We start from the raw sequence: 24,108 nt of genomic DNA on the forward strand, positions 1-24,108 counted from the left end.
GAGATCTAAAAACTATATAAGCGCAAGCATTCGTGACTTATGTTTGATCGGCAAACTTAGATTGCGCGTATAGTAATAGTACTAAAACTATAATTATTTATATAATCACGATTTAGGAAAACTCTAAATCCAAATTTAATTTTCATACATACATGTTCTTTATTACTTGGAAATAAGTATCATATTATTTAAAATGATTTTTCATACTTATTTTCTTCATTCGATTTGTCATCTTCCAGTTCCCTAAAACTCGAAACTTATTTGGGACCCAGTGTACTGCAACAGCTGTTCCTGAATGATGAAAAGCTTAAGGCGATTACAAGATTCCCTCCCGGTTCAAGTTTAATATAAAAATAAGAAGATAATGCTCTTTTAAGTGTATGTTCTCCTGGTACTTTCCATTCCGAAAGTTTATTCGTTTGTTGCGTAGGGGAATGTCCTAAGTAAATGTCAATATTTTTAAGTCTATTTGCATTTGGATAGATGACTCTGACATGCGATTTACGATATTTTCAATATATTGATAAAATATTTGATTTAGCATAAGAATATGATACAGAGAGATTTGTTTTGTATTTATACCTAAAGGGCATTTCTATATTATTATTATTATATTTTTAGTTTACGTTTCCTCTCGTTTGAGGTAACAAAAACCTATACACACGGGCCGTAGCCAAGCGCGAGTAGGGTCTAGGTGATTGTATATTATTATTATTAAATAACTTTATTGCACACTCACAAGGAAAAAAAAGACAAATACAAGTAAAAAAAGAAAATGAAAACTAAAGTTTAAAATAGTCATGCTATATAAACATAATTGCGGAATGTAATATGATGCATGAAAGGGTACTCACGTACTTTATCGACTAGGATAAAAGAATTTTGTTTTCAATGGTGAACACAAACACTCATAATAATTTCTGCTATACTGCATACATAAATACCAACTTCCATATCTAAACCATTAATTAACATATATACAAATAAAAATAAAAATTAAATTAAAAAAAAATATATATTATAAATACTTTTTATTTGTAATAAATAAAAATATTGTTAAATCTACTTTAATTTAGTTTGAAAATCGTTATTTTAGAAATTTTAAAAACGTACGTTAGCTGTGACTCTTGACACTATAATTGCAAGGGTGATGTAGTCTGCATGTTTGTACAGAATTGTAAAGTTAGCGTAGAAAACATTTGCAGGAGTTTTCCATATCTCGACATTTTATCGAACGATATGCACCCCCCGCCGTCTAGATGATCCATCTTCGAGGGAACAAGGGTGGTGCAAACGAGCGCTTGAAACTTTATAATCGAAAAATTATTGTAAAATTTTCATTCCATTCCCATTTAACCATATTTATAAAAGTATAATTAAATTTATAGTACTTTTATAAATTTTATCATATTTTTATATCGGATTTACTAAAAATAATAAGTATATTTTTATTAAATGTTATTTAATTAGTACAACCTCATAATGAATGTATACTGCACTGTAAAGTTTATGAAATGCATACTGCATTCATTATGAGGTTGTACTATTCTTTTTTATATAAAATAGGTTGACGGATCGTCAATACCTTGGGCACCAAGATATTATGCCTCTTGGGTCTGTAGTTAAACTGGCTCACTCACCCTTAAAACCGAAGAACAACAATACTAACTATTGCTGATGAGTAGGTAGTACTTAGCCGACGGGCTTGCACAAATAACTTTTATATCATTTAGTAAGGGATATGAGCAAATAAGTCATCTTCTCATATATACTCTGGTACTGGTGGAGTAAATGACTCCGTACACAGTCAATGTACCGCCAACCATGAAGTCTAAAAATGTCACGCCTCATATACTTGTGGGTATACTGGCTTATTGAACACCTCAAGCATCTTGACGGGGGAATAAGTGAGGGTTCAACAATACGTCGGGCCGATACAAAGCGCCGTGTAAATGTTTATAATGTATTTACACGGTAGCGTGTATGCAAAATAAATAAATAGTTTTTCTAAGCGTGGCAACAGCAAGTCTACGGCAACCGTCGCTCGTACGAATGATCCGTCTTCGCGAAAACACGCGCAGACGCGTGATTCCACCGACAAGGGTGCGATATTTATTTTTTCCCTCCGACGTCTAAGTTTTGTGTGAAACTTACAAACAAAGGGCACTAGCGTCCAATATGAAATGCTATTGTTAAAAAGTATTGAACTTTGTTAGCAGTTGTTGTGCGGGAAAGGATTATAGAGGATGTTGTAGGAAATTGAATTATTATATTTAACTAGAAGTGCCGCGTGCTTTCAGTCGTTTCGTCGTAAATTTGTATTATAGATGGTAAAATAAAAAAATCCTAAAACCTAACAATGGTAATGGAAATAAAACAATTTTGTAAGTCGCTAACATAAAATACTTATCACTTCTGCGTGATTTTTGATCGAATATGTTTTTATATATTCCCTTGTGAATCATTTGTCAATCATTTTCCCGCAGTAAAATGTATTATATATTATGATCACCGAGAATATCACTTACTATTATCACCAGGTCAAATTAGACCAATATCAGTAAAAGTTTAAATTATAGTTGGTATGGTATAGGTGGACGGGCAAATGGTATGGTAAGTCACCGACGCCTATAAACATATGCGATATAAGAAATATTTCTCATTCCTTACATCGCCAATGCGTCATCAACCTTGAGAACGAAGATGTTATGTCTCTTGTGCCTGTAGTTACACTGGCACACTCACCCTTCAAACCGAAACGTAATTTTACTGAGTATTGTTGCTTAGCGATAGAATATTTGATGAGTGAGTGGGAACTAACCAGACGGGCTTGCACAAATCCTTACGACATGTTCTGCATCAATTACAGTGAATATATAAGATTATTGCATTTGTTATATTACAAAAAAAAAAAAACAAAATGAGTCGTAGAACTTGTGTATAACAAACGATAATCAAAGATCAGAAAATAATTAATTAGCGTAATATAATAAAAGGGTTTCATCCATTCGACACAAAAATTGAAAGCCTCATTTCTTCTTACCGCGATTAATATTTATGATAAAGAAATATTTTAACGTTGTTTACGACGGCTTTATGAAATAAAATATGTTTTTTTTATAATACCCGGCCTAGATTATGCGAAGTATTTGCGACATTAAAGCATCTATTAAATAAAACTTCATATTACGTTATTAAAAATAGTGCTATTCACTTTGACAGCGCTAGTTATATTATTATAGCGTCTCGCGTATATTTTTTCAATAAATAAAAATAAATAAGTCAAATATATATACAACCTTATTTGTTTTTACCAGGTGTATTCATATTTAAATGTTTACTTGTTCGTTTCAATTATTATTTCAATCCCTACTACGGCTTGTATAGCTATTATTATACATTTAAAAATAATATGCAATATCCGAACAAAACTATTGTCTATATGAACAAACTAAAAAAAAGTAAGCGTTTATGATTAATTAAAATAATAATAGGAAAGGATCATAGTTAAATATCGATTTACGACGATACGCTATTTTGATACGTGTGTCCTTTATAATAATTATTATTGTCAATGTCGCATATTTCTTTCTGATAATTCACGAAGTCATCATCATTGAGGTTAGAGTTTGTTTTTTTTTTAAAAATCCCTCTATTAACTGCAATATTACATACGATTTTGTAACACATGTAGTTCCTTTCCTTATAATAATATTAACGTTTATACAAAGGCCTTTGTGCAGTCTCTTCTAGATACCCACTCTTTAATTTCTCCGCTAAGCATCAATATTCTGAATTCCGATTTAAGGCTGAATGAGATAGTGTAAATACAGATATAATGGATGTCTTTGATCTCAATGTTAGTGGAATATTGACGCGAATGTGTAGTAATCTTCCTCTGGTATAGTTAAATGAGAATGTATAACTGACTTCTAACAATATAAATAACCGATATATTTTCGCAATAAGCATTAAAAGAGAAATATAATTCACTAATGAATTGCTAAAAGAAAAATAAAAGCTTTAATAACCGTTAGAAACCTCTGTAAAGACTTCTCAACTTAAACATACTATCTGAAGTATCTGATAATGAAATCGAGTACTTCAAGAGTTACCCTCAATAGCGATAAACGTTCGACAATTAAAACTTTGGACTCCATATTTTCGGGTTATTAAGCAAACGGTTCAACCCTCCGACTGCTCTTGTGAGTGAATAAATTTCCCTCAGTGATTTAATAGCAACGCCATGACTCACGCATATTAGGCAACCCCATAGAGCATATTTAAATGCACATTAGGTGACTTCCTTGTAAGTGATATTTCTTAGTACACGTCTACCGATTGGGGTTCCGAGGTTCAGAAGGTTATTTTAATAAATAGTAATTCCTTTAGTAACAAATATTAAGTTTATATATATAAGAAGTGAAACAAAATTATAGAAAAATAAGTGTTAATAAAACCTTCGCCGTATAATTTGCCATTATAAACAAGTTGGTTATGACATTCAATTGTTTTGTAATTTTTAAAAAATAACTTTTTATTATCTTTTAATTGATTTTGCTAACGTTTCTCTAACTAATAATAATTATTTGTTAAATTTCTTTTTTTTTTATATAGAATAGGAAGGCTGACGAGCATTTGGGCCACCTGATGGTAAGTGGTCATCAACGCCCATAGACATTGGCATTGTAAGAAATGTTAATCATCGCTTACATCACCAATGCGCCACCAACTTTGGGAACTAAGATGTTATGCCCCTTGTGCCTGTAATTACACTGGCTCACGCACTTTTCAAACCGGAACACAACAATACCAAGTTATTATTATATTATAGTTATTATATATATATGAAATATAATAATAACTTGTATATATATATATATATAATATTTCACGTCTTTTTTAGAGTTTCGTACATTCAGAGAAAAATAAAAACTCTATAAGAGTGATTCAATCCTAAATGAGACGAGGTCACTTTCGTATGTCTATCTGTTTGTCTATGACAGCCTATCAAGTGAAAGAAAAAGTTAAAATTGGGTTTATTGGTCTCGTGACATTGAAATAGAGTTAAGTAATAAGTTTTTTTTTTTTTTAATGTTGTTAAGATTGTTTAAATATGTATTTCTATTTCTACTTGGTTTTGTAATTGTTTTTGTCAAAATTAACAAATAATTTTATAATTATAATAAAAAATACATTATTACATTAATTTTACTCCTTTTATATGTACCGTAATAGTGGGAACTGCACTCAATATAATGGTATTTTTCTATAACTACTCGATGTAATGTTGCAAAAAATAATACTTGTGATTACAATAATTTTAAATTATACTTTAGTATAATAAAAATAGAATGATAATATATATAAACGAGGCGTGACTCAATCTTGTCTCAAAGAGACCCAAAATAAATGAAAGCTAGGAAACATATATACATATATATTATACAATAACGACCCTTCTTTTAACAATGCCATCGTCGTGTCACAAGACGTGTATTTCTTTGCATAATATTAAAAAAAAAATCTGACATTTAAATCCTTTGAACATTAGAACGTCAGTCGTCAAAGTGGAGAATTGTAAAGAACCCTCTATTTTCCGAAACCCTGACAGTTACCCTGTTATTTTGACGTGTGTAACGAAGGTGAAAAACAGCCAGATCAGCGGGGGTGAGAGAGACGTCAGGCGAATTGATTTACAACCATCAGTCATAGACGACGTGGAATGACGCTTTGTATGCAATATTTTAATATTAAATCCAGATTCGCAAAAATACTTTAAAGGACTATATGTACCGACTACTTTCATAGACGAATGTACACATTCGTCTTACAAGTATCGTCATATTACAGCCAATTTTCACAAAAAAATTATGAATTACTTCTTCTTCTGCCTAGCGTTAGCCTTACCTTCTGCTTAGCCTAGTAACGCTAGGGTCCACTTTCCTGCATCTATGCCTCCACTTTGCCCGATCAAAAGCGTCCTCCTTAGTGAGATCGTGCTCTCTCATATCGTCTCTCACAACATCGAGCCAGCGCTTCTTGGGCCTGCCGGGGTCTACAGCCTTATATATTACATAGTATTATAAATATATATACAATGTATTACCATATAAACGTTTTATGTATACTATTATTCTACCCGGGACTGATGGATAGTTGTAAATAAATGATATAGGAATTTCAAGTTACTGATCACATTAGAATGATGAAATGATCAGCTTTTCCTTAAGTAAAATAATACACATTATTTTATTTTATTACATGTCGCTATAAAAGTATTTTACCGTTTCTTTGATGTAGCAAAGGTCTAAGGTTTTATTAAATGGTCTAATAGTATTTCACTCCCATTCCTTACGGAGCATGTAAAGCCATTGATATTGCAACTGAACTCTTACCTATATAACTTACCTCTTACCTGTTATACCTTATAGTCGTTTTGGATTGCCGTCCCATTAGATTATTAAATTGAATACAATATCTCCAGCGCGATCAACTTCGTTGTCTTTGTCAAGAATACCCACTATCGCTGTAATCGATCTCCATTTTCATAATCACCATCTATGTATTGTCCTTATTATAATAGTATATATTATTGTGAATTTGATATTAAGCTGATTATTGTTCAGTTGTTAGAATAATTGCAATATTAACTTGAAACGTAACTCTTGATATTAACTAGGTATTTAATGATGTACGGTAAGTAGCGATTATTCCTTTGAAATCCCTATTCGCATCGATTATATTATTGCAGGGCAAACGATGTGGAGGCAATCAGCGGTCATGCAAGCATTCGAAATGATTTGTCTATTATTTCATGAATATTTTTTCATTTGTTGAATCATAAAAATAAGTTTTTTAAATTTAATCTTTCTTAGATATGTATTTTTTTCTAACTCTTAGTTTGCAACTTTACGTATTAAAAACTTACGTATTTGTTGAGAAAGATGGCGTTTAACGCACTTTTTGGACAAATTAATTTTTTTGTGTAATAAGTAATAATATAATATAAGTATAAATAAATAAAATTCTGTATAAAAATTATTACAATCTTTTTTTATTGATGTTACTGGCTTACATGTTACAAATATGGAATGGATATGTTCAATCGTAAACCATTGCGCTATTGATGCTTCGAACTGTACTTAAACGATACTTTACGTAGGTTAGTGGTAGGGTTTTGTTTAAGGTCGTCTAGATACTACCCCCACTCATCATATATTTTACAGCCAACAGCAATTTTTAGTATTGTTGTATTTCGGTTTGAAGGGCAGATATAATTGATGTAAGGTTGACATTTCTTGCAGCGCCAGTATCTATAGGCTGTGGTGACCACATACGATCAGGTGGCCCAATTGCCCTTCCGCCTATTTCATTAAAAAGAATTCATTAAATGATTACTGTGTATTATTAAGTTACTGTTTATATATATTTACTGTATACATTACATCTAAACTACAAAACGACGGAATTATTCACGAATGCGTCTAAGATACTTTAAGTTGGCTTCTAACCAATTTCGAATATGATCTTTCTGTTAAGGATTATTTTTCTTTCAATGTGTATAGTTAATTAATTTTTAGATTTACTTCTTACTTGAAACACAAAAACATTTAATTTTGCCATTTATACTTAGTTGTGAGTGTTTTTAATTAACATTATTATTATAATAATAAAAACGAGAACGAGAATAAACTTAAATGGCTCAATAGTAGATATACCTTAGATTAACGCACTACAAACAATTCTTGTTGAATATATCTTTATTTATTTACACTACACTATCCCACACAAGTACTTATTTAAATTTTAATTTGATTTCCAAAGTTCCGATAATTACGTCACCGACATAAAAAATGCCGTATTTTCGAAAATCCATAGTAAATACCATAGATTATGCAAGATGGTCAAAGTTGATATTACGTTTATTTATATTCACTCCTTAGTTTGAAGTAGGTTATAGATATCGCACATTTCATATATTTATTCACATTATCATTTTCAGCTAATACATTCTTAGTGTATCTAGTAATAGTAAGTCGGCCTTGAGTGTGCGTTAATACGCCCAGTGCACTGCTGGTAATCGCGGGGGCACTCGCTGCTTATAGAAGCATTGCTAATGGCTATCCAATTGATTTATGATTCTGATGCATGCAGTGTAAACGCGCTGTTTCCATCACATTTGATTTCCACATGCGCTGCCGTATAAGTGATTTTACGCTTAGGTACTTTTTCGATGGAAATATTATGGAATATTAATATTCTTAAGTGTTCTTTTCAATTATTTTAAGAGAATAGTATGAAACATATTATTTCAATGAAATTTTATGTAATTTTAACAAACAAAAATATATTATTAGCTTGACATAATTAAAAAATTGCCCATAATTTTACTAATTGAAATCTTACTACTAAAATACGTCTGTAGTATTTACCCAAAGGGAGTAGGCCTTAGTACGACAGAAGCTTCAATATGTTAAAGACTAGCCTTGAATGTGTCTATAACTAGGAATACAATCACGGAGATGCCAAGATGTTTAAGAGCTTTATTGTGTTGTACCCAAGGACAAACGAAATATTCAACACTTCAATACAATTTAAAAAGATATTAATAGTTAAATTATTTACAGTCGTACTGTACTATAGCAAATCACAAAATTAAATGCAAATCTACTAACGATTGAGCAGAGAGCTCACGACACCGATTAGGTACCGAACAATAAAACTCCGGCTCAATTTTATTACCTCTGTGCCTTGGACTCTGTTCGAGGACACCACACTATTCTATATAATAATAATAATAATAATAATAAAATTACATCAGTCCATACATTACGCCACAACCACATCAACGACTTTATTCAAACACCTAACATAATGCCACACAGGGCCTCACGTACATGATACCGAAAGACACCGACCATCAAAATCCAGCTAAATATCGTCCAATGACCTGCCTACAAACCATTTATAAAATACTTACAGACTGTATTGCTGAAATACTATTAGAACACATTGCAACTAACAATATTCTTGCCAAAGAACAAAAAGGATGCCGAAAAAGTAGACAAGGTTGCAAGGGACAGCTTGTAATAGACACAATAGCCATGAAACACGCTACGTCTAGGAAAAAAAATATTAATACCATGTATATAGATTATAGAAAAGCTTTTGACTCCGTACCACATAGCTGGCTTTTTTACGTACTGCAATACTATAAAGTTCACCCACAGCTTATTTTCTTGAAAGTTCTATGCAAAACTGGAAAAGTAAGCTTAAAATCGTAGGACAGGTTAAAACCGAAACGGCTAAAATCCCAATACGCCGAGGTATCTTTCAGGGAGACGCCCTTAGCCCACTGTGGTTTTGTCTTGCGCTAAACCCTCTCTCCCATATGCTGAACAAATCAAATCACGGTTACTCTATCACCACACCAAATACAGAAACTACTCTTACACACCTCATGTACATGGATGACATTAAATTATACAGTAGCACAATAGCATCATTACATTATCTTGCAGATATCACCCAAACTTTCTCAAGCGACATTCACATGGAGTTTGGGATAGACAAGTGTAAGACATTTTAGGTCGAAAATGGAAAAAATCATCCCAAATAGCTACATCTTAGAATCAGGAGAGATTATTGAACCTCTACTTACGATTACTACCTACAAATACTTAGGTTTTGAACAAGCTAGGCAGATATATCAAAAAGGAGCAAAAGATAGACTTAAAACTAAATTCAGACATCGTTTAAATATTCTATTCCGGTCTCAACTCAACTCCCGCAATTTGTTTAAAGCAATAAATAGTTACGCGATTCTTGTACTTACTTATTCTTTAGGCATAATTAAATGGTCTCAATGTGAACTCCTCAACCTTTAACGTATCATTAACACTTCTCTAACTGCCCACCGAAAACATCATCCTAGATCTTGCGTACAGAGAATGACCCTTCCCAGAGGTGAAGGTGGACGAGGCTTAATAGATGTAGTCAACCTACACAGCAAACAAATCATATCTCTTAGACACTATTTTCATCAACGCTCGGAACACTCTCCACTGCATAAAACAGTAACACTCGCAGACAAACACTTCACCCCTCTAAACCTTAAAGATCAAAACCTACAAAGAAATGAACGTATTACCGACATTAATAAAAAAACTACCTCATGGTAACAGAAATCCCTTCATGGAAGACATCGCCATGACTTACAGCAATCATATGTTGACAAAGCAGCGTCAAACGCTTGGCTGAGACGTGGTGAACTCTTTCCTGAAACTGAAGCCTTTATGTTGGCAATTCAGCACCAGGTCATCGACACCCGGAACTACCAGAAACACATAATACGCACACTTAATATCCAATCAGATACATGCCGGCACTGTCATTCTAATCCTGAAACCATTCAACACACAACTTCCGCCTGTACAGCCCTTGCGCAAACTGACTATAAACATCGACACGACCGAGCGCCATCATACATCAACATCTCGCACATAAAAATGGTTTTTATAAAAAAGAAGACTCCATATTATAAATACAAACCCAACACTATACTAGAAAATAATAGTTACAGGATATACTGGGACAGAACTATAATCACAGATAAAACAATACATTTCAATAGACCCGATATCACATTTCATGACAAAATTAACAAAACTATTTATCTTATTGATATAGCTATTCCTAACACCCATAACATACAGTCGACAATTTCGGAAAAGCTCAGTAAATACCAAGATCTAGCTATCGAATTGAAACGTCAGTGGCGAGAAAACACCATCCATATTGTTCCCATTGTCATATCAGCAACTGGAGTCGTACCTAAAAGCCTACAACGTAGCCTTGATATGTTACAGGTTCCTCAAAATACTCATAATTTACTCCAAAAGGCAATCATCCCGAACACATGCCGCCTCACTCGCAAGTTCTTTACGACTTCATCTATCTCATCTTCCTATACAATCACCTAGAACCTACTCGCGCTTGGCTACGGCCCGTGTGTTTAGGTTTTTGTTACCTCATACGAGAGAAAATGTAAAACAAAAATATAATAATAATAATAGTATTCTTGGACATTTTTCACACACGGCCATCTGATCCCAAATTAAGCTTATACAAAGCTTGTGCTATCCAGACAGCTTTTATACTACATATACTACTTTTCTTATGTAAATACATACTTATATAGATAATTAGACTCAGACTCAGAAAAAACAGACATGTTCATGCACACAAATGTCTGTCCTAGGTGGGATTCGAATCCACAATTTGGGTGGAAGCGAGGGGAAGCAGCGACCGTTCAAGTTTTGCGGAGGTGCAACGAGTTAGAATCTGGCCCAGCGAGTTTTGATTCGCAGATAGAACTGGGGTCTCCCTTGGCAAACCTGATGACAGTGGAAGTTTCGTCCCCATTTGAGTCGCTTGGCTCACATTCAAACTGACTCATATTTGTGGGAAAATCATTTTACCAGGTCATCCAAAAAAAATAACACATTGGAACTCAAAAATCAAAATATTTTGTGTTTATGATTCATCTCATACTCTCTGTTAGTGAAGACCACGAGAATTGCATTTTTTGGATGAATATCTGCCACATTTTTATCCATCAGCTTTGGGGTAGCGTGTAATAATGACATGACATGACGTGTAATAAGCGACACCTTCTCCTCAAGACAGGAGGCATTAGCCTAGTATTGAGTACGCTGATATTTATTAAGACACAATAAATAAACAAAAATAACGATAGTTAAAGCGCAATTTCAAACGATTACTGATAAATTGTATTTTTTCAATGACTTCTATTCCAATCACTATAATATAATATATAAATTCATTTAACGTAAATTGTTAGATTGCCATCTAAAAGTATATCCAAAGATATGAGTTCCATTTCTCTTTTTATGACACTTTCTAGATTAAGTAAAAAGTTTTAGGCAATTTTGCTCGAAACAAAACGGTCTCAAATATAAGTTGCCAGAAAAAAGAAATTGAACTTTACCGTGAACTTCTTGAACATAGTAGAGCTTAAGTGATAACTTAAGAAAATGGATTGATGAGTTTAATTATGTAGGTACCGCCCGATCTCATCAGATATTTCATCGCAGTACTAGGTATAGTTGTATTCCATTTTTAAGGGTGAGTAAGCCAGTGTAATTACAGGCACAAGGGACATAACATCTTAATTTTCAAGGTTTGTGGCGTATTGGCGATGTAAGCGATGATTAAAATTCCTTGCAATGCCAATGTCTATAAGCGTTTCACCACTTACCATCAGATGGCCCATCTGATAAGCTCATCGGCCTACCTATTCTATAAAAAAATTTGAACTAAATATACAAAGCAAAAAATATTGAAAATATATGACTAATTATTTTCGAATACTCAACTGACCGTGATAGTATTAAAGCATGTTATGCTCAATTGATTGAACTCGTGTCAATATCATATCGAGATAATTTTCCATTAAAATGTTTACTTTTTCAATTTTAAAAGGTAAATACAAGTTTAAATATTTATAAAACCTGATTATAATATTGTTCGCACTGGTTGCGAAACTATCTACAAAATTTGAGCTGATATCCACGCCTAATAAAATCATTACCTTATAGGTGAATATACAAATAAATCAAATTCCTTCTAAACATGCAATGAACAAGTTCCAACACTTCTGCATTCTCTGAATTTATATTTGCAAATATACTAACCTAACGTCAGGTTAATAGATTTATCGTATGCTAAATATATAAGTATATAACTTAAATGTTGTATTTATAGGTATTTTGTAAATATACGATTTTAGGTTCATAATTCAAAAATGTAACTTCAGCGGCAATCGTTTTTTGATGTTTTAGCAAATTTAATAGTGGAGCAACGGTCTGTGCTAATAAGCAATGCAAAGCGGTGTAGCCTTTGATTTACGAGCGAAACGCACGCGTTGGCAAACTGTGCTCATGCAAACTATTCGTTTTGTACAGGCGTTCCATTCGATTTGTTGTAATGAGGAGCTAATAACTTGCTTTGTTTTGATATTTGAAAACAAGTATGCAGATTCCTGTTGGATTTCAATTTATTATTGAATATAGGCCAATGTAGACATCATTAACAACGGTCCAATATTACAATTTTGTACCAATGTTTGATGTTGTACTTTTAATAATTCTAACGACTGCCTTGTTGGTCTAGTAGCTACTAATAGGGCCTTAGAATTCGAGAACCTGGGTTCAAACATCAGGTCAGGCCAATAAAAAGTGATTGGGATTTTCTGTAGAAATTTTCTCAGCAGCAGCCTGAACTTGAAAATGTGTGCACGCCCGTATTTAGCCCTTTCCGGATTTGCTGTCTCAGAGAATTGACGTCTATAGAGAGTGTATACGTGTTTGTGGACAATAATATGTCTTACGTTGGCTAGTATCCCTTGAGAACTGACTCAAGAGGACATAAATCAAAACTATATGAATATATAAACGCCGATTACAGTTCAAATAAGTTATATTTAAAATTAAATGAACTATATTATATAAGCCGTAAGTAAACATAACCTAATTTAAATGTTTAAATAAATTATAAAAAGTTTACGTATATATTTGCAACATCATTTAAATACAAACTTCTTAAATGCGATTCCTGCAACCAAATGAACCATAAAATCGTCTTTTCGTTACGTATAAAGTAGGAATCCAATTAGCAAGGCTCACCGGTCGCATTCAACGGTGTACGGTGCAATTCGAATGCACTGCTTTCAAATACCGACAGAAGCTTTACAGCTACATTGAATTGCGACCAGTGATAAAACTGTTATAGATCGATTCCACCAGGTTAAGAATTAAATGGGTCGTAAAAATTAATAGGTGTCTGTTACTCGAATCGGCGTGGTACAAGTGGAATGGCACTTCCCAGCTTATGGCTATGGGACTTTATGAAGGCTTTGTCAAACTTGGCTTTTTGCGTCTAATGTTATAGACGGATGCGAAATTGGATTTTATTTATAGAATCGTAACATTTACGGTTTATTAAATGTATTTCTCGAGCACTCTAAAGGATTGTTTCATTCCTTTGAAACTTTTATAAGTTATAAAGTGAAAAGACTTGTCCTTAAGGTTTGCCGCATATGAGAAAACCACGTGGATATTTTAAAACATTATTTTATATATTCAGAGTGGTGTGAGGGGTAGAAAATACGTACCAGGCGCTCATAAAGACGAGGAAACGTATCATAGTCGACCTTATGTTGTGTATTCATCCGACCTCCTACTGCGCCCTACAAGACTGGTAAGAGACTCTTGAAATGGTGAATGTTTTCCTGTATGTTTTTGAACAAAGGCTTACATAGAAAATCACTTTGTAAGAAGAGCATTTAAAATAATTTAAATAAAAGGAAACAATGCTAAAGCAATAAATACTGTTAAATAACTTAATCATAAACAATTCATATATTATATGATAATGATGATGTCCTCCCGACTGATTTCGGTTCACGGCGGTGATAGTAGATAATATTATAGTGCACAATTGTGTGCGCAAGCACAAGTTCGCTCGCAATTTCGCTCACAAAACCCGGAATAAAGTTGGCACCAAAGAAACCAGGTAGTCAAAAAAAAAGAAGAAACAAATTCGAACACCGTATGAGTCACACAACACGAGTTCATGAGACAATATATTTTTAAATGTTATCGAGTAGAGCTCGTACTATGGAAACCAGACAACTGATATACTACATAAACTACTTTTCATTTATAAAAACATACTTTAGTAGATAATTACACCCAACTCAGGACATACAGATATGTTTATACATACAAATGTCTGTCATGGGTGGGAATCGAACCCATGATCTGCGGCGTGAGACAATATCTACCAATCACGCCAACCAGCTTGTTAAAATATTGCATAAAGTTTATATTACTGTTTACCAAATACTTTACTCTGTGGTTACACTTCACCATTTACGACATTGTGATATTCCGACATTGTTTATACAGACATAGTTTCGTACGTTCTATCAAAAATGATATATTTTAAAATAAAACAGGACCATTTAGCCTTAACTTGTATATCATTCTTGATATTAAGAGTTAGGCTTTTTATAATTCGTTTTCGAATCGTAAGGGGAGTAAAATTAGTGACATATTAAATGTATTCAATTCGTTATGCATATCAAAACGCATCAGAAAAATCTGACATACCTACGTTAATAAGAAAAAAGAAAACAGGCCGTGACAGCTCATGATGCCAAGATAGCGAAACAACAATACTTTAAGATTTCCAGATATAAAGTTCATTCGAATTTAGATCTTATCGTAAAAACCATAAGAAACATTTAAATCGACGTCATATTTAAAATAAAACGGTTTAAGTCGTCTTTTCGATGTCTTTAGGTGTAAATTATTCAAACGTAGCTCATCTGGCGATGCTTCGTTGACTCGGCTTTTTTATCGCGGTAAGGCTGTCCTTAAATTAAACGAAGGTATTTTGAGAAATACGGTGCTATGAAACTGCGAATCAGACTGAGAATTTCAAAGTTGGATTATGTTTGAGGTTTATAAGGATTATGATTGCAGACATCAGCTTAGAAGAAATAAATTAAGTAATACTTAAAATTCTGCTCATCTACATTTTTATTTAAATTTATTATGAATAGGCAGTTACAGATTGCAACTACTGTACTGGTTTTGAGCAATCTCCAATATGTGTTATAACACAGTCGTATCCAAACAACGCCAAAAATCAACTATAATAATTTGTGCTGTTATTTCGCTTAAAATCCGGTTTGCAGCAAATATATTAATATAATAAAGTAAATATTATAATCAAATGCATCCTTTAATGTTAAGGATATTTTTTTAAAAGGAATAATATTATTATTTTTCTTTGAGAAATTACCGATATAATTCTTATACGCCAATAAGATACTATCAAAGTTTTCTAAAAGTAAGGACGACAATAGCCAAAGTGATTACAAAAAAATGCTACTCTTAAATCGATAGGCAGTCTGTGAACCATTGCGTTGAATACATTGAGAAATTAAAAAAAAATCATTCTCAGTAACTCAATAAAGAACATTTGTTATTTCGATTATTTTGTACAATAATTCCTATCCTGATACTATCAATGCAACTAACATAACAAAGAAATAAAAAAAGAATATACCACTAAGTAGAAAGAGACATACGTTTCATAAAGTATAATTGGGTCAAATGAAATCAATTTCAGTCGAGCAATACAACGGTAGAGTCTATCATCAATTACGTTCGAAGCGGTTCTAAGCAAGCTTCTTTTGAACTAATTACCTGTTATTACAACTTGTGTCATTATGTAAGTCATTATGAATGGTTTATAATATAAGTAGTAATCAACTGACGTCAATTTTTATTTTTAAAATGCTTAAGAAGTTCTTTTCTTTTTAGTGTAATTGCATCGTTGATTAGTGGCTTGAAACTTATAAGGCTGCAGGGGTCCAATGCCTGTGTTCGAATCCCGTGTTGGGCAAGGAAATAGTCATTAGCTTCTTGTCAAAAAAAAAATCCGTTGCAGTCTGGGATTTGCAAGCTAGCTGTGATTATTCAGATATGATTCAGTGCAGTCGATTGTCTCGGAAAGCACGTAAAGCTTCTCGTAAACGTCCTGAGCCTCAATTCTTTGTTTGGTTCTTACTTATAAATGTTGTTTCGCGAGTGATTAGTTAAACAATTTTGTCGTCTTTTCGAATGTCAAATTAGTAATGACCGAAAAAGATAAATCCGTGTTTAATCAAACAGCCGTTAGGCAATTTTTATAAGTAAGGCCGTGAGTGTTTAACAAACAATAGGCTAAGCTAAACAAGTCTTAACACGTCATCAATCATCCATAGTTTGATGAATGGTGCGAGTTTGACATTAATGAATTTTTACGCCCGCATCTCATGCATTTGCCACGGTAATTACTTCTTCGAGTGGACGGAGATCGGTTGAGATTATTTTTTTAGGAAGCAATTTACATAAAACGAGACGGAAGCGATACGATATGTAACAAATTCTATTAGATTTTTATACAAACGGTTTCAGAGCTTTCCAAGTTTATCTTGAGATTTTATAAATTCAAATGGAAAATCAAATATTCTATTTCTGTTGCATTGAATATATGAATTTGAAGGGTTTTTTATGTTATTATTTTTAGCTTAAGAGGAGATATTATATGTAATATTGGAATAAATTGTAATAATAAATATTTCATAATATTTGCATCTTTGCCGAGAATTGATATTTATTTAATATTATGATCATGTTATGTTATATTGCTATCATTGTGGGAACTGCGAAAACTAATATATCAATCAATCAATCAATCAACAGCCAATCGTTGTCCACTGCTGAACATAGGCCTCTCCCAAGGTGCGCCAAAGCTCCCTGTCCTCCGCCTTCCGCATCCAGTTGGTGCCCGCCACCTTCTTAAGGCCGTCGATTTAACTGCATACTGGTTTTTTTTTGTCTGTGGTTTTGCATATTTAAATATGATTGTATTATGTATGCGATTTTGAATGTAGAATAAAAATATTGCAATACTGCTTTTAATGTGAATCATTGAAGTGAAATCATTATGTATTTAATATTAGACTATTAGATATATAACTAATATATGTATAAATAAAATAGCATACCATTACAGTAATATTATATACTAGTTTCTGTCCGCACTTTCACTAGCGTATGAAGGCGGAAGTGTTAGGTACTTATGTCCTTATTTGTACACCTGACAAGGTGTATGCATTTTATGAAGATCGGTTGAGTAGTGAAGACGTGAAAGCATTACTAACAAACAAACAAAATCTTACAACTTACTTAAGTAAACCTTATAAGGTGACATATTACATATTACATTTTTTTGTTTCAATATGCAATTTCGTATTTAGAAAGCGTAATTATATTTTTTTGTGAAATGTTTATAATTTTTTTATATTAATAAATGATGAATGCACAGTTATATAATACAGTCATACGAGTGTATAATTTTTGTAGCTAAGACTATCATATCGTCTCATGAACACTAAAGGTCTTTGGTATGGCCTACACAGTATCGTATGAGTTGGAATTTCATTAAGTTAAAGTAATATAGAACACTTTAACGAGTTCTTTGAGATGATCCTGTCATAATACACATGTTTTATTTTTCGAAAGTACTTAAGCGTAAAATGAACCTTTTAGCATCATTTTCTTTGTGCCTCATTATTATATAACTTGTCTTGAGTAAAAAGGAATTTTGAACCTTTAGTAATTATACTCTCGCCTCAATTAAACGAATAATATTAAAAAAGTTACATAATATTTTTATTATGAATCTAATTTTTTATATTAAGAGATCAACGGTAAGCAGCTTGATTTAATTATTGACATTAAAGTTCAATTCTGACTTTTGAGACTTAGCATTCTCAATTCTAAGCACAATCTTTATTAGTTTGTTTTGCAAAGGAAAATAGCAGTAATTAGTATTTTTTTAGTAAGAGTAAGGTCCAAAATTCTTTAATAGGCTTCGTATGTACCACTATGTAATAATAAGATTATCTATAACCAATGCTTTTGCTGCAATTTTTTTTATTATTAACTCGAATAACAATATTTTTCATTCTTAAAGTTTATATTTTTAGCATTACGAAGCACAGAGGGAAATAAGTTAATAATAATAAAGTATGAAATGATTTATATATATAACATTAATAAATTCTTTCTCAGAAAAATATAAAATACTAGTATTTTTCCCGCGGTTTCACCCGCGTAGTTGGGAATGCGGGGACAAAATGTAGCCTTTGTTACTCGCTGATAATGTAACTTTGCATATGTGTAAGAAATTTTAAATTCGGTTTAGTGGTTTAGGCGTGAACGTGAAACAAACAAACAAACTCACAGTCGCATTTATAATATTAATTAGGAAATTAGGATTAGGATAAACAGCGTATGTTAATATTAGATTGTTTATAAATGTTTTGTGTTTAAAAACTTCGTGCCTTTTCACTTTATTTTTGCGATTTTTTTCATTTTTAAGTTATATTCTAGTTTGGTAAGCGCCCATAACAAGTTTTAATTCTGTACGATTTATAGTTATGAATGGGTTATTTTTTAACCCAAAAGCTTTTCTACTTTTATATTGTGAGTATCATACCTACGTTTCAATTCTATAGAAGTTAGTTTAGTTATAAAACGGATCTTTTTTCGCTTTTACGATTAAAATTTCATAAAACCAAAAAGAATATAATTGGAAAATATCAAATTTATAGTTCATATATTTTTTCGTTATGTATATATCGATAAGTTGAATTTTTTGGTCCCTATATTCTCGCTTTACCCTTATTTCATTCCCTTAACAACTGTTTTTGAAAATTATATATTTTTGTAAGTCATCAATTTAAAAATGCTTGTTAATTTGTGACGTATATTCGATAATCACGTATATGCAATATTCGACAATACGCAGAATTAATATAGATATACTTTGTGGAAGTTCATCAAAAAGGTCGTTTTTAAAAATAAATAAGCATTTCTGCTACTCCGTCGATAAACTATCTCCAATGAAAAAATGAATTCGATTTTGCTCTCCATGTTCCAATTTAACGTTACTTGTCATTTTACAACTTTTTTAAATGAAATATTTATCAAAAGACATTATCATTATTATTATTATTATTCAAGTGATAATTAAATTAATATTTAATTTTAAATAACACAAATAGTAGCTCGATTCAAATTTCACATAAAAATTGGAATTTAATTTATATTGTATAAGCTGACTTAATGTTCCGTTGCGTACGACATTGTATTGTCCATTGTAATGGTACTTAATTTCTTTTATCTCATATAATTCTTTGTCGAGAAAGTTGAACTCGAATGGCACTTTAGTTAGAACATAATACGCAATAGAGATTACGTTCAAAGAAATATGATCCTTTAAATTATCTTAATATAGTTTAATTTGCATACAAATGAGTCATTACGAGGTTAGTCCCGCGTAATTGCTCTTGTTATTACAACGTACGAGATCCGAAACATACAAATAATACGCTTATATATTTTACCCTTTGTGATACATTATTTATTACCATAGTTACACAAAAGCTCTAGCTCTAGCATTTTCACTAAGTAACAGCCCGTAAATATCCGTAGGCTAAATCCCACCACGCTGCATCAATGCGGATTAGTAGATATAAATGTGTCAGATTTTCAAAGGACACTTGCAAGGTTTTCTCACGATTTTTTCCTTCACCACCTGGAACTAGATGATTTACATACATAAATTAAGCACATGAAAAGTTATTGGTGCCTGTTCGGGTTTACCATTAAGACTCACGTACCCTAACTACAGGATACCTCAGCTCATTTTGTTTTTCCTGATAAATTTCCAATTACTAATATTTTTAGTGTTATTATACAGAACAATAAATTTTCAGAAGGTTCCAATGTGTGTCCATTTTTCTATTGTTAAGCTGTAATCCTTTGTATTTTTATGTCCCGGATGTAGTGATCCAGTAAAATAACGAGCACTACATGCGAGTAGCTTTGTCAGAAAAAACATACATTCCATTAAATTAATTTTTTTGTTTCTTTTTTTATAAAGAATATTTTTGCGGATGCGCCAATCGGCCATCTGGGGGTAAGTGGCCACCATCGCTCATAGAAATTGGCACTGTAAGTAATATTAACCGTTTCTTATATCACCAATATACCACCAACCTTGGAAACTAAAATGTTATGTCCCTCGTGCCTGTAGTTACTTATCCTTTTAACTGGAATACAACAATACAAAGTATTTAAGCTATTTTGCGATCGAAGCTATATGCTTAGAAGGTGGTACCCACCAAGATGAGCTTACACAAAGCCGTCGCCATTGATGTTGTCTATCATTTAACAAATTAATTTTTGTTGTGAAGATCCTGGTCTTAAAACAATTTCACCCACCACGGTGAATTACACATTGGTAATGGTATATTCATAATTAAAAAAATATTTTAATTCTTTCGGATTTTAAATTATATGAACGAACTTTTTGCTTGAATTGACGTAACATGACCTCATTAAATACATTTTAAACAGCTTTTAATTAAATAGGTATTAGACTCATGCGCTGTAGACACATTTCACAAGTTCACCGTTAAACGCGTTGCTTCCTAAGTCTGTACTTAGTTCCGTTCTTACTGATAGTATACCAACATACATACAAGTCTCATTACATATACATAAAGATAGGTCGTTTCCATTATACATTTGATTAATATTTAAATTATATAATTGCTTAATTGATTCGAATAATTTTATTTATATCATATACGCAGCACATATTAATCTTTATACAAAACAAAGAACACACAGAGATGAATTCTCGAATTGTCGAAATCAAAACTATTGTCTATATTTTTGTCTGTTAGAAATCAATACGGATAATTATGGAACAACAGATGACAATAACAGTAATTAAAGTCGATACCTTATAATTGAAGAATATGCGATGTCGCAGTACTTATAATAGTTTATTTCACAAGTCAGAATATGTATAGTGGAGACACGCTTTGGAACATGTAAACTTGATACAAAGGTATGAGGTGCATCCGTGAATGCATTACGTTGGTAGCTCGTAAAGACTGAATATTCAAGGCTCCGTTTGTAGTGATTTATCTACAAGATAGGGTTGCTAAACGATTTAACTGCAAACTGTTTTTTTTGTCTGTGGTTTTGCATATTTAAATATGATTGTATTATGTATACGATTTTGAATGTAGAATAAAAATACTGCTTTTAATGTGAATTGTAATCATTATGTATTTAATATTAGACTATTAGATATATAACAAGATTTAATTCATTTAATATTTTCGTTCGAATTTATTATAAGTATCACGATACATTTTAATGTGGACTTTTCATAAATACTTTTATAATAAGTAGGTAGGTAGGATTTATAATTAGGCTTATGTTTTTAGTAATTTATTTTACGGATATTATTACTATGATATAATTTGACGAAATTAAGTATTGACAATGAGAGTATAGTTACATTAATTATTTTAAAACGATCTGAAACTTGATTGGATCGGTTTTATTAGAGAAATTATATTAATGAATCTTGTAGACGATCGTCGACGATAATCGAAATTAAAAAAAATCGTAATTACATTTAATGTAAGCAGTTTTTAAAAAGCAAATTAAAAAGTATCTAACCACTTAGCGTTACCCTTCGTTTATTTAATTCTAAGATGCAAGACAATACTCATAATATGTATGTCATAGTAAGTTCATAAATTTGTTTATTTACATTAATTAATGTAATTGACAATTTTTTATAACTACGTTTACTTTTTTTTTGTATTAATTTTTGCATGTTTTGTTTTATTATTATAAATTTTCTTTTTTTTTGCTCACGTAATTTATTTCTTTTTTATGTTATATAACAAAGAATGTACTTTTTTATTCCTACGCATGTTAAGTTAGCCTATAAGTGAGGTACGCAATTTTATATTTAAGTTATTTAAGATTGTAGTCTAGAATAAGAAACAAAATTGTATACAGCGTTGGCTTCCTATTTAATAAAATAAAATAAAATCATGTACTGTCGAATTAAATCGCAGTGAAACTTTTCATAGACGCACATTCGTGCTGGCTACGTCGCGTGCTTATAAGCTAGTTCTATAACATTGACGTAAACAGACTGTGTAAAGCGACTTGCAAGGAGCTGTGGCATAAAAGGGCCGCAGGATTATTCCCCATGGGAATTCCTTGAAGAAACTATGTATTCTCTCTAACTATGAAGGATAACTCCGTTCGGCAGTGAAAAAAGAAGAAAAAAGGAGACTAAATTTAACAAGTGTATATTTTATACAATAATTTTACATGATTTCATGTATCAATTAATAAATTTAAAGTGTAAAAGATTATTTAGATGATTTTCAAAGATATTTGGAGTTGATTTTCAAACAGAAATGGTATATTAATGTAACTTCACATACTTTATATATATATTATATATATAAAACATGTATTTGATTAATGAAAAAGGGATAAAACTCGGTAGTTTTGCCAATTCTTTACATTTGTGATATTAAATGTGACTCTAAAGTTCTTGTAAGAGCTTATTTGATTTCAGAAGATTATCGATTTTAATTTTCATTTCATACCTATGTCAGGGTATGAAATAAATCTATTTTATTGCTACTAAGCAGAGCAAATTCAATCGTTTTTATTCAATGCTTTTAACGGCTATGTCATAACGAAATAATATATAACGAAATTTTGTCTCAAGCGTAGTTCGGTAAACCATTTAGAAATTATTTTAACGTTGAAAATTTCTAATGCAGCTTTTTATCGTTTCCATCCTTCACGTCATCAATAACGGCTCGTCCCGTCATATTGAACGGAAAATTCAATAAAATTTTATCAGTTGATTTCATAGTTCTCTCCGATATCGCCTTGACGGCTCCATTTGTTACCGACGGAAAATTATGTTCACTTGGCGTGGCATTTATTTTGAAGCCATGTAAATGATGACGTTAATGCATTTATTAATATATCACTTTAGCGTTCTGACGGTAACGATGTTGTTTAAGTTTTGGAATACAAAACATTGTCGTAAAAAGCCGAGATGACCGAGTGGTTAGAACGCGTGAATCTTAACCGATGATCGTGGGTTTAAATCCGGGCAAGCACCACTGAATTTGTGATTATAATTCATCTCGTGCGTTATGGTGAAGGAAAACATCCTGAGGAAACCTGCATGTGTCTAATTTCATTGAAATTCTGCCACATGTGTATTCTACCAACCCGCATTGAAGCAGCGTGGTGGAATAAGCTCCAAACCTTCTCCTCAAAAGGGAGAGGAGCCCTTAGCCCAGCAGTGGCACATTAACAGACTGTTACTGTACTGTTGTCAAATTGTATACGGTTTTTGGTTCATAAATTTAGTACGAAATGCGCGGCAACTTGTTTTGTTGATATTTATAATACGTTTTTAGTTAATAGATAAAGTTATATAATAATAATAATAATATCCTGGGACATTTTTCACACACGGCCATCTGATCCCAAATTAAGCTCGTACAAAGCTTGTGCTATGGAAACCAGACAACTGATATACTACATATAT

Source organism: Nymphalis io, chromosome 12 (assembly GCF_905147045.1).
Source record: "Nymphalis io chromosome 12, ilAglIoxx1.1, whole genome shotgun sequence".
NCBI classification, from domain to species: Eukaryota; Metazoa; Arthropoda; class Insecta; order Lepidoptera; family Nymphalidae; genus Nymphalis; species Nymphalis io.